The sequence below is a fragment of the Lissotriton helveticus genome, chromosome 1_1, assembly GCF_964261635.1.
Source record: "Lissotriton helveticus chromosome 1_1, aLisHel1.1, whole genome shotgun sequence".
Taxonomy (NCBI): domain Eukaryota; kingdom Metazoa; phylum Chordata; class Amphibia; order Caudata; family Salamandridae; genus Lissotriton; species Lissotriton helveticus.
In genome coordinates, this window is record NC_136057.1 from 1,715,733,078 (window position 1) to 1,715,741,921 (window position 8,844).

The following is an 8,844-nucleotide window of genomic DNA, read 5'->3' on the forward strand; positions in this document are numbered from 1 at the left end:
CGGCCCGGGACCAGGGTTCAATTCCCGACGCGGCGGGGTCGTGGACCAGGGTCAGCGGACTCGATAATTCTCGCCTCGGTGCCTACTCTAACCAGGGGTCCCACTCGGCAACTCTGGGCATTAGCTTGCCTAATCTCCACAACGGCCCCATCAACGCCGGGGATGCCTGGCTTCACCTTGGGGACTCCCAGTAGGGACCATCCCACAGGGAAAGCCAGGACGGGTTCCCCAGCGGTATACCGCACCAGGATACTCCGGTAGTAATTGAGCGCGTTACAAAACAGCTTATAAGATAACATAACATAACATATCCTTTAAGGCTTAGCTATATGTAGTATATTAGGTGCTCATTATGATAGCCATCACATACAGATTTCCCCATCGCCTTATTAGCATGGCAGGTTGTATTGTGGGGGATGCAAAGTTCGTCCTCCACTTTTCCACTGGTGGCAATCGCACCTATTGGCTGGTGGACGGCAAAAGTCCACTAATATGTTGGCGGTGCCTAGCAGGCACTGTCCGCCATATTAGTTTGTGTCCTGTAAGAGGCCTTTCCATGGCGGTGGTGCCGCCATGGAAAGGCTTTTGGGAATTGAACTTGGTGGCTAGTTGCGGGCCCCTCTTGTAGGGGGGGGGTGGTAGCTGTACTGGGGGCTACCCATGGTACCCCACTGCATTTCCATGCACCGACTGTCAGGCAATTTGTGGTGCCTGCCATGTGGTGCAGGGAAATGTGGTGCAAGCACCTTTAACATTGTGAACGGCGCTGCAGCCCCCAGCACTGCCTGCTATGTTAAAGGCCCGGGATGCGCCTGCCAGTTTGGCGGGTGCATCCTGATGGCAGTGGTGGGACCGCTGAATGTCAGGCGGGCGGTACCAATCACCGCTACAGTGGTGAGCGGACAAAGTCCACCCGTCCTCGTAATCAGCCATCTAAGTTATGTTCACATTAGTATGTGTAGAATTATTTTATTTGTTTTTAATCTAATATATAGGCCTTCATTATGATCTTTGTATGAAAGTCTCCGACCTTAGGTCGGAGGCTTTCTGACTCAAACCGTCATTTTCATTTACGACTGGCTGATCATTATACTGCCGGTCTGAAGTGAAACTGGTCGGTTATTCACGCTGGCTTCCGAAGGGCTCCAGGAAACTGTTGTCCAGTCTGAATTGGCATGTCATTTATATGTATGGCGATTTACGCCGTCTGGATTATGATGCACTATTTATGGTAGTGTTTTTTAATATCCTGCTTTCACACACTGGAAGCATGTAGGAAACATACTTCACCCTGCGGCCTACGGTTGGTGCTTAATGTGATACCTAGGATGCCCACTGGTTGATCCCTGCACTGTGTGGCAAGCACCCTGTATTCCCTGGTACACGTGCATGGATAAACTCCACCTCCTATTTCCCTATGTGAGTTTGAGTTAAGGCCAGTTTACGGCTGTAGAAGATGTTCCTTTATTGGAATTTGAGAATGCGACTGCACCGCACCATGCGTGGTCTTATCGTAATCAGTTGTTCGGGACCGTAGTTTGGAGGTTGGTCGGTCATGTTTCCGCTATGGTGCCGTACACCATAACAAGTCCTCTAATGTTAATAATATATTTATGTGGGGGAGGTATTTAATTTTCAACTGGTGTAATTCTTCCTGATCTTCAGTTCCAGGGACGATGTGGTTACCATTTTTTTAATTAAATGTGTTTTTTTTAAAATTATAAATTAATAAATATTTTACATTTTCTTGTATTTTTTGCTTTCCTAAAGCTTTTCTTTCTTTTGATCTATTTGTAATCTTTTTTTTCTTTACACGCTATGGATGATTAGATAGTTAGCTTTAATTTTTTCTCAGTTGTATTTACCCTTTTCTTTTTGCAAATTACAAAATAAAACAGCAGAAATATTGGGTACCCCTGCCTTGTGCTACAAAGGAGAGCAAAAAAGGTGGATGAGAAGCCCCCACTGGTCACTCAGGCCCTAGTAGCACTTTTTATTCACTGTTCTTTAAGCAAAGCACGCGTCCCTTAGGTCCATGATCTCTATCATCCATAAAGGTATGTCCGCTTTATACGTTTGAACCCCTTCTTGCTTTCAAGAGAGACAACCACCTTCTTATCCTCATCGTTCTGCGTCTCTAACTGTAGATGGGAGTTTGTCCTAACATGATTCGCTGACGTGTGATCATGTATTAACTCTACCTTTGGTGGTTAAATAATTATGTAATATGGACCTTAAGTTTATTTTGCAAAACCTTCACCATGATCTTTATATCTGCATTTATGGTTTGTATTTTGCTAATTGACGCGGGTCACAGCCAGGTTTGTTAAATTAAGGTGTTGTCAGACAGACATATGTGTTTTTAAATGTCGCCCCACCGAAATATTGATTTCTAAATATTGTGACTCCGAAATCATGATGTTAAGAATATTGTGTTTAAGAATATCGGTTATAAAACAAGAAATATCATTTTAAATATTTGTTTTTTTTCTTAAATGAACTCGTTTTAAAAATATCTTTTTAAAATTAGTGTTATGTATTTTAGTATATATTTTAAATGTATGAGATTTTTGCCATTTCTATAATAATTATTGACCTTTTCTAACATATGTGTTACATGTTTAGTAGATATGAATTGTTTTTTAATTACATTTTGCAATTTTATTTTCCAGAGTGCCTAGTGGGTTTCTATTTGAGTAGTTTTGGAATTAATTTAATGTTTATAAAATCATGATTATGTATTATTTTGTATTAATTACTTAATTTAAGTTTTCATAATGCTTTTTGTAATCATCTACATTTTTTAGAAGCATGATTGTGTGGTGTCTAGTGGGACAGTGTGTGAAGCAATTTATTTTTAATTCATTAATAATTAGTTCTTAATGAATATTCACTAATTATTTCAAATTACATTTGTATATTGTATAAGTTTTTTTAGGCGTTGGTTGTGGTGTTTACATGGGCTCAAGTGTGGTAAGTAATGTAAGTTTTTTAAGATGATATTTAGTTTATTTTTAATATTAATTAATTGATATTTATTTTGCGTTATCGTTTATATATTTGTTGTTTGCATGTTACTTTTATAGGGGTAAAGGTTTTGAAGTATATGACTTTTACTTACCTTACAATCACTATTTGAATACTATTCGCTTTAATAATTAAATTTTTTTTATTCTGTTACTTTTTTTACATCATAATTTTAGCTCAGATTTTTCACGTTTATAATTGTGTAAAGTGTGGGAATTTTAATAATTTTCATAATTTTTTAATAATTTTGTAATTCATAATGTTTCTTTAATTGGTAATTACCTATGGCATTTGGTAAGTACATCTTTTCTTTAATTTAGATGTAGGTTTTGAATTTCGTGGTGTTATAGGGTAGGAAATAAAAATAAGAACATTTACGTCATAATTAATGTATTTTTTTCTAAAACAATTGGGAAGCAAAATTAACAAACAATTTTTAATATAACTTTTGTAGTTATGGTTCATATGCATTTATCATTAGGATCTTTTTTGTTCAATATATCATATTAAATATATGTTTAATTTAATTTGTATCATATTTTTTATATACTCTCTTTTTTAAATCAGTTTCATGTTGTTAATATTTATTTATTTTTTGAATTTTGTACTGACAGTAGCGAGAATCTTAATTCTAATAATTGATTTAAGTTGGAATAGTATGTTTTACCCCTCTACTATCCAACACTTTCCCTACTGTTGCACTCACTGGAGTTGGAACAATAATGTTTTCTCCTCTGCTAACAAACACTTTTAGAACTTTTGCATTCATTTTTACCTGTCCACTAGCCAACACTTTCCCATCTGTTTCACTCATTGGATTTGTAATAGTAATTTTTAGCCCTCCGCTATACAACACTTTCCCTACCGTTACAATTATTGGAGTGGGAATAGTGCATATTATCCCTAGTCTATACAACATTTAAACTACTGTTGCACTCATTCTAATGTTAAATTGAAAATTCTACCCCGCCACTATCCAACACTTGCACCACTGTTGCACTAACGGTAGTGGGGAAAGTAATTTGTTCAATTCCGATATTTTGCACTCATTGGATTGTGAATAGTTTTTTTTTTACCTGTACGCTATCGAATGCTTTCCCTACTGTTACACTTACTGGAGTGAGAATAGTAATTTTTACACCTAGGCTTTAGAACACTTTCACTATTTTTGCATTCACTGGAGTGGGAATAGCAATTTTAACTCCGTCGCTATTCAACATTTTACCTACTGTTGCACTGACTGGAGTACGAGATTTAAGTTAAAAGATTTTTAAATCATAGAATTTTGTGATTTTTAATAAAATGTTTCATTTTTTTATCTTTTATGTTATTGCTATATATAAATACATATATATATATATAGATATACACATATATATATATGTGTGTGTTTATGTTTTTTTATCATTTTAAAAGTATCAAAGCAATCTTTTTTTTTTTAAAGTAAAGATCTATATATTTATTTATTATGTATGTTTATTTAACTTTTTCATTAAGTTAATTTGGTATATTTCTTTTTAAGCAAGAAGTAATTTTTGTAATTTAATATATACAATTGATTTTACACACACACACACACACACATATATATATTTTGTATAACTCTCTTTTTAACTTTGATTACTTTTATTCTAAATGTTTTGGTACTGACCAGTTAAAGTATTGGTAATTAATATCTTGCATTCAACATTTTTATAACTATATTATTTCCATATAAATTTTTTAAATCAATATTTTGACAGTCGTCAAAATAATGAAAATAAGCCCCCTACTGAATAACACGAGAGGAGCTGTGATGCTGGATATACAGAGTATCAGTTAGATTAAAGAAAGGCATTATGATGTTAAGTGATTTTGTTGAATTCAATTGGAAAACTGCACAGTTGTCATCTTGTAAATGACCTGTGCAATTTATTGAATCACCTGTTTTGTGGAATAATGTTCCGGCATATTCAACCCATTGCCTGCTTATGACGAGCCCAGCTTGTCATGAGGCACAGTGGAGCTGGGCTCGTCATAACAGCCGAGGCACTCCCATGGTATTTGATTCCCTGCCTGTGCGGGAGAATCAATTAGTGGGCGGAGTCGCGACGAGCCCAGCTCATCATGAGCACAGCTCCAATGTGCCTCATGACTAGCTGGGCTCGTAACGAGGACCGCGGTCCCCTCTCCCGCCCCACGCCATGGGGGAATTACCCCCGCCACCAAGGGGTTAAGGAGGCAAGTGCCTTGTTAAAATTTCCATTATCCTGCTATATGTCGTGCTGGCTAGTGAGTGGCACATCACATGTGGATTTGATTGTCGTTATCATTGCATGTGACTGTGCCTGATGCAACTGCGCATCAAATCAGCACCCAGCCTTTATCTTTTCTTTAAATGTCTTTGCTTTAAGAAAAAAAAAGTTCTCTTATTTCTCCTTGTAATAAGGGATTATATTGATCATCATGAGGAAAAGTAAAATATATGTGCGGGGTGTTGGTGAAGTGTTATGTGCATGAGTCAGGCAAATGATCATGACCTTTACCACTTGCATTGTTTCACCCAACAGTGCTTGAAGGCTGCTGAATTTCTCAGCAAATTTCCTCTCATGGATTAGTTTCTGTCTGTCCAGAGTACCTGTTCAGATGAAACTGATACAGCATTCTCATACCAAATTGCATCAAAGTTAGTGGCACAACCGATGCTTCTCCTCAGGGGCCTTCTACTGTGTTCTGTTCATAAGCCAGGGCTCCTGGTGGTGTTGCAGGAGACAGAGGTCAAGGTATAGCAACACACTGACTTTGTCAGATGTATCCTTCAGGACAAATGAGGCAGTCAGTAGATCTTGTTTTTCGGAGAAAATTTGTTACAAATAAATACTGCCATGCATAAATATTGTGTATGAAATATTCTCACACAGATATAAAGTGTGCAACATTATCCGAATCAAGAATATTGATTTTGAGGTAAGTAATACAGTTGTTAGTATTATTGAATTTATTACTATATTTTACAGAAATATAACAGTTAAGAATATTCTAGTTAAAATGGTTCTTTCTTTTTAAATATTTTATCCTATTTTATTGGTTATAAAGGGGTCGATTCCGATTCGGAAAAAACCACTCCAACTAGCTGTACGGAGCGTTTTTCCCGTACGAATCTACACCTTCAACATCCCCGTACGTACGATCAAGTACGATTCGTACCAAGAGCCGGACTCCGTATGAATCGTACAAAGACCGTACAACTCTAATCTCCGCACAATTCACCATCGGAACCCGCTGTACGCGACATCCATACGGTTCGAAGCAGGGATTCCCGACCCAGCAAGTTCGATTTGTGTCGGGTACGCACCGTACGACGCTTTTCTTACGGAGCCGAAAACGTCCGGAGATGCAGAGTTCGCCTCGAAACAGGTACGGAACGCCCCCCGAGTACGGTGCGCACACCCCATGATCGCAGGGGTACGGCGTGTACACCCCAAGATTGTAGGGGTACGCACCGTACCGCTGCGATCATGGGGTGTACGCACCATACCCCATGATCGCAGGCTGTACGCACTGTACACCCTGCGATCATGGGGTACGGTGCGTACACCCCATGATCGCAGGGGTACGGTGCGTACCCCTACGATCTTGGGGTGTACGCATCATACCGTGTGTGTATGATTGTGTGGTTGTCTGTATGATTCACCCCTACCTGACGTGGACCGTACGAATCGCGTCCTCATACCCCGTTCCGGATCGTACTTGTCGGGTCGTACGGCATCTGTACGATTCGTAAGGAAGACTGTGGGCGTACGGTTCGTACGGATTTTCTCTTGCTTCTCGTACGGATCGCACAGATTCGTACGTATTTCCTCAGTACGAATCGTACTACGCGAATCGTACGGATTTGTGCGATTCATACGGAAAGGGCAGACCATACAAATCGTACGTAAATATTTCCTCCAGGATCGGAATCGGCCCCAAAATGTTTGTTTAATTTGGATCTCTTTTATTATTGTTTTTAAAATATTATTAATTTTTTTATATAAAATTTTTATTTTTGAAAATGTACAATACCCTATGTGTTTTGCCTTTCATAAGCATGTATGGTGGTAATTAAATACATTACAATTCATCAGCAAACAATTAAAATATAATAAGTTATAAATATAACTAATAATTCTTGATTCTATAATTAGATGTCTTTTCAGATGTAAGATTATGGAGCAGCATATGTTTTGTTTGTGCACAGACAGTTAAGGAAATGAATGAATTATCATTAATTATTAGGTTTTGGTTATTATTACTTTTTTATTTGTCAAAGATGTAAGTCAATTGTAAATAAAATTTTAGCACTATGGGTGTCATTAGGATTGCGGTCGATAATCACCACGATCGGCATGGTAGCGGGAAAAGACCACCCGCAAGGGTCACAACATAACCGCCTGTCTAATTAGTATTTTCCGCAGTCCAAATCCAACTGCGGTGGTACAATCACATCCATTAACATAGCGGCGGTTGTTGCTGCCAGCAGCTCCGTTGCGATGTCAAAAGGGCCATGTCCTGCATTTTCCTGCACTGTGTAGCACTGCATAGCCCCGGCCACCTGGTACAGGGACATGTAGAGGGTAGGGGGGTACCATGGGTACCCCCCCAGTGCACCCATACACCCCCAACCTATTGGGGGCCCGCAATAGGCTCCCGGAATCAAAGCCAGCCTTTCAATGGCGTTTCCAACGCAGGGGAAAGGCTGGCTTCCGCCGGCATCATAATTTGGTAGGTGTAGACTGACTCTGCACGTCTCTTTTTTTGATGTCCAGCTCTGCCCAGCAGGTAAGAGTGAGTACTTCTACAGACAGAAAAGTTGTGGTGGGATATCTCACCCCTGCGGTCATCACCGCAATCCTAATGCGACCAGCGGTTTTCCTGGGTTCATTCGCAGACGGATGGCCGCCGCCGAGCTGGCCGCTCCCACCGCCAGCCTGCGGTGGACATCCTTCCGGCATCCTAGTAGACCCCTATGTTATAGCTGAGCGGCTTCTTTTGTGCAGTGCTATATGATGTCTAGTAGAATATTTGTAATTAAATAATTATTGTTTGTTGTTTATTAATATTAATTTGACAATTATGTTTATTCTGTAATACAATATGTTATTTCTGGTTTGTCAGATTTGTATGTTTAAACCCTGTGAATGGATGTATTTTTAATCATTTAGGGGCCGATTCCGGGCCGATTCTGATCTCGGTCGGAAGGGCACCGAATCGGGTTCGGCATTAGCGGATTGGATTCAGAGGGTGAATTTCCATCCGGTTCGTACACGGGTCCAGACGTCGAAGTACGATGCGACCATACGCGAAATCTCCGTCTGAATCAATTCCGGGTCCGAACCGCTCTGTACGTCTCGGCCGTAAGCTAACCGTGGCGCAATGTAGATGTTTCACGACCGAGCTAGTACGATGCTCGATTCGGACAGCCAGATCGAGTCAGAGCTTCCGGCTCACAATAGCTCCCGGAGTTGGACTTTTGGGGTCCGCATCGGACCCCCTGTTTCCCGCAGCCTTACAACTTGGACACAGGGCGAGACCCATGGGTCTCCCCAACACAGGCATGTACGGTGCGGATAGCAGAGATGTGTACCCACTGTAGGGGGTGCACTTGTCCGCAACGTACCCATTCAGTCAATGGGAGCCCATGTACGCGTTGTACGACCGGCTCCCATTGACTGCTATCGGAGTCCGACTGAACCAAGTCTGACAGCATACGGCTGCATCGTACTCGCTTGGTCAGACTGCAGCAGTCCAGATCAGTCGGAAAACAGCCCTGATCCCGCTCAGTCGGAGTGCTTTCCG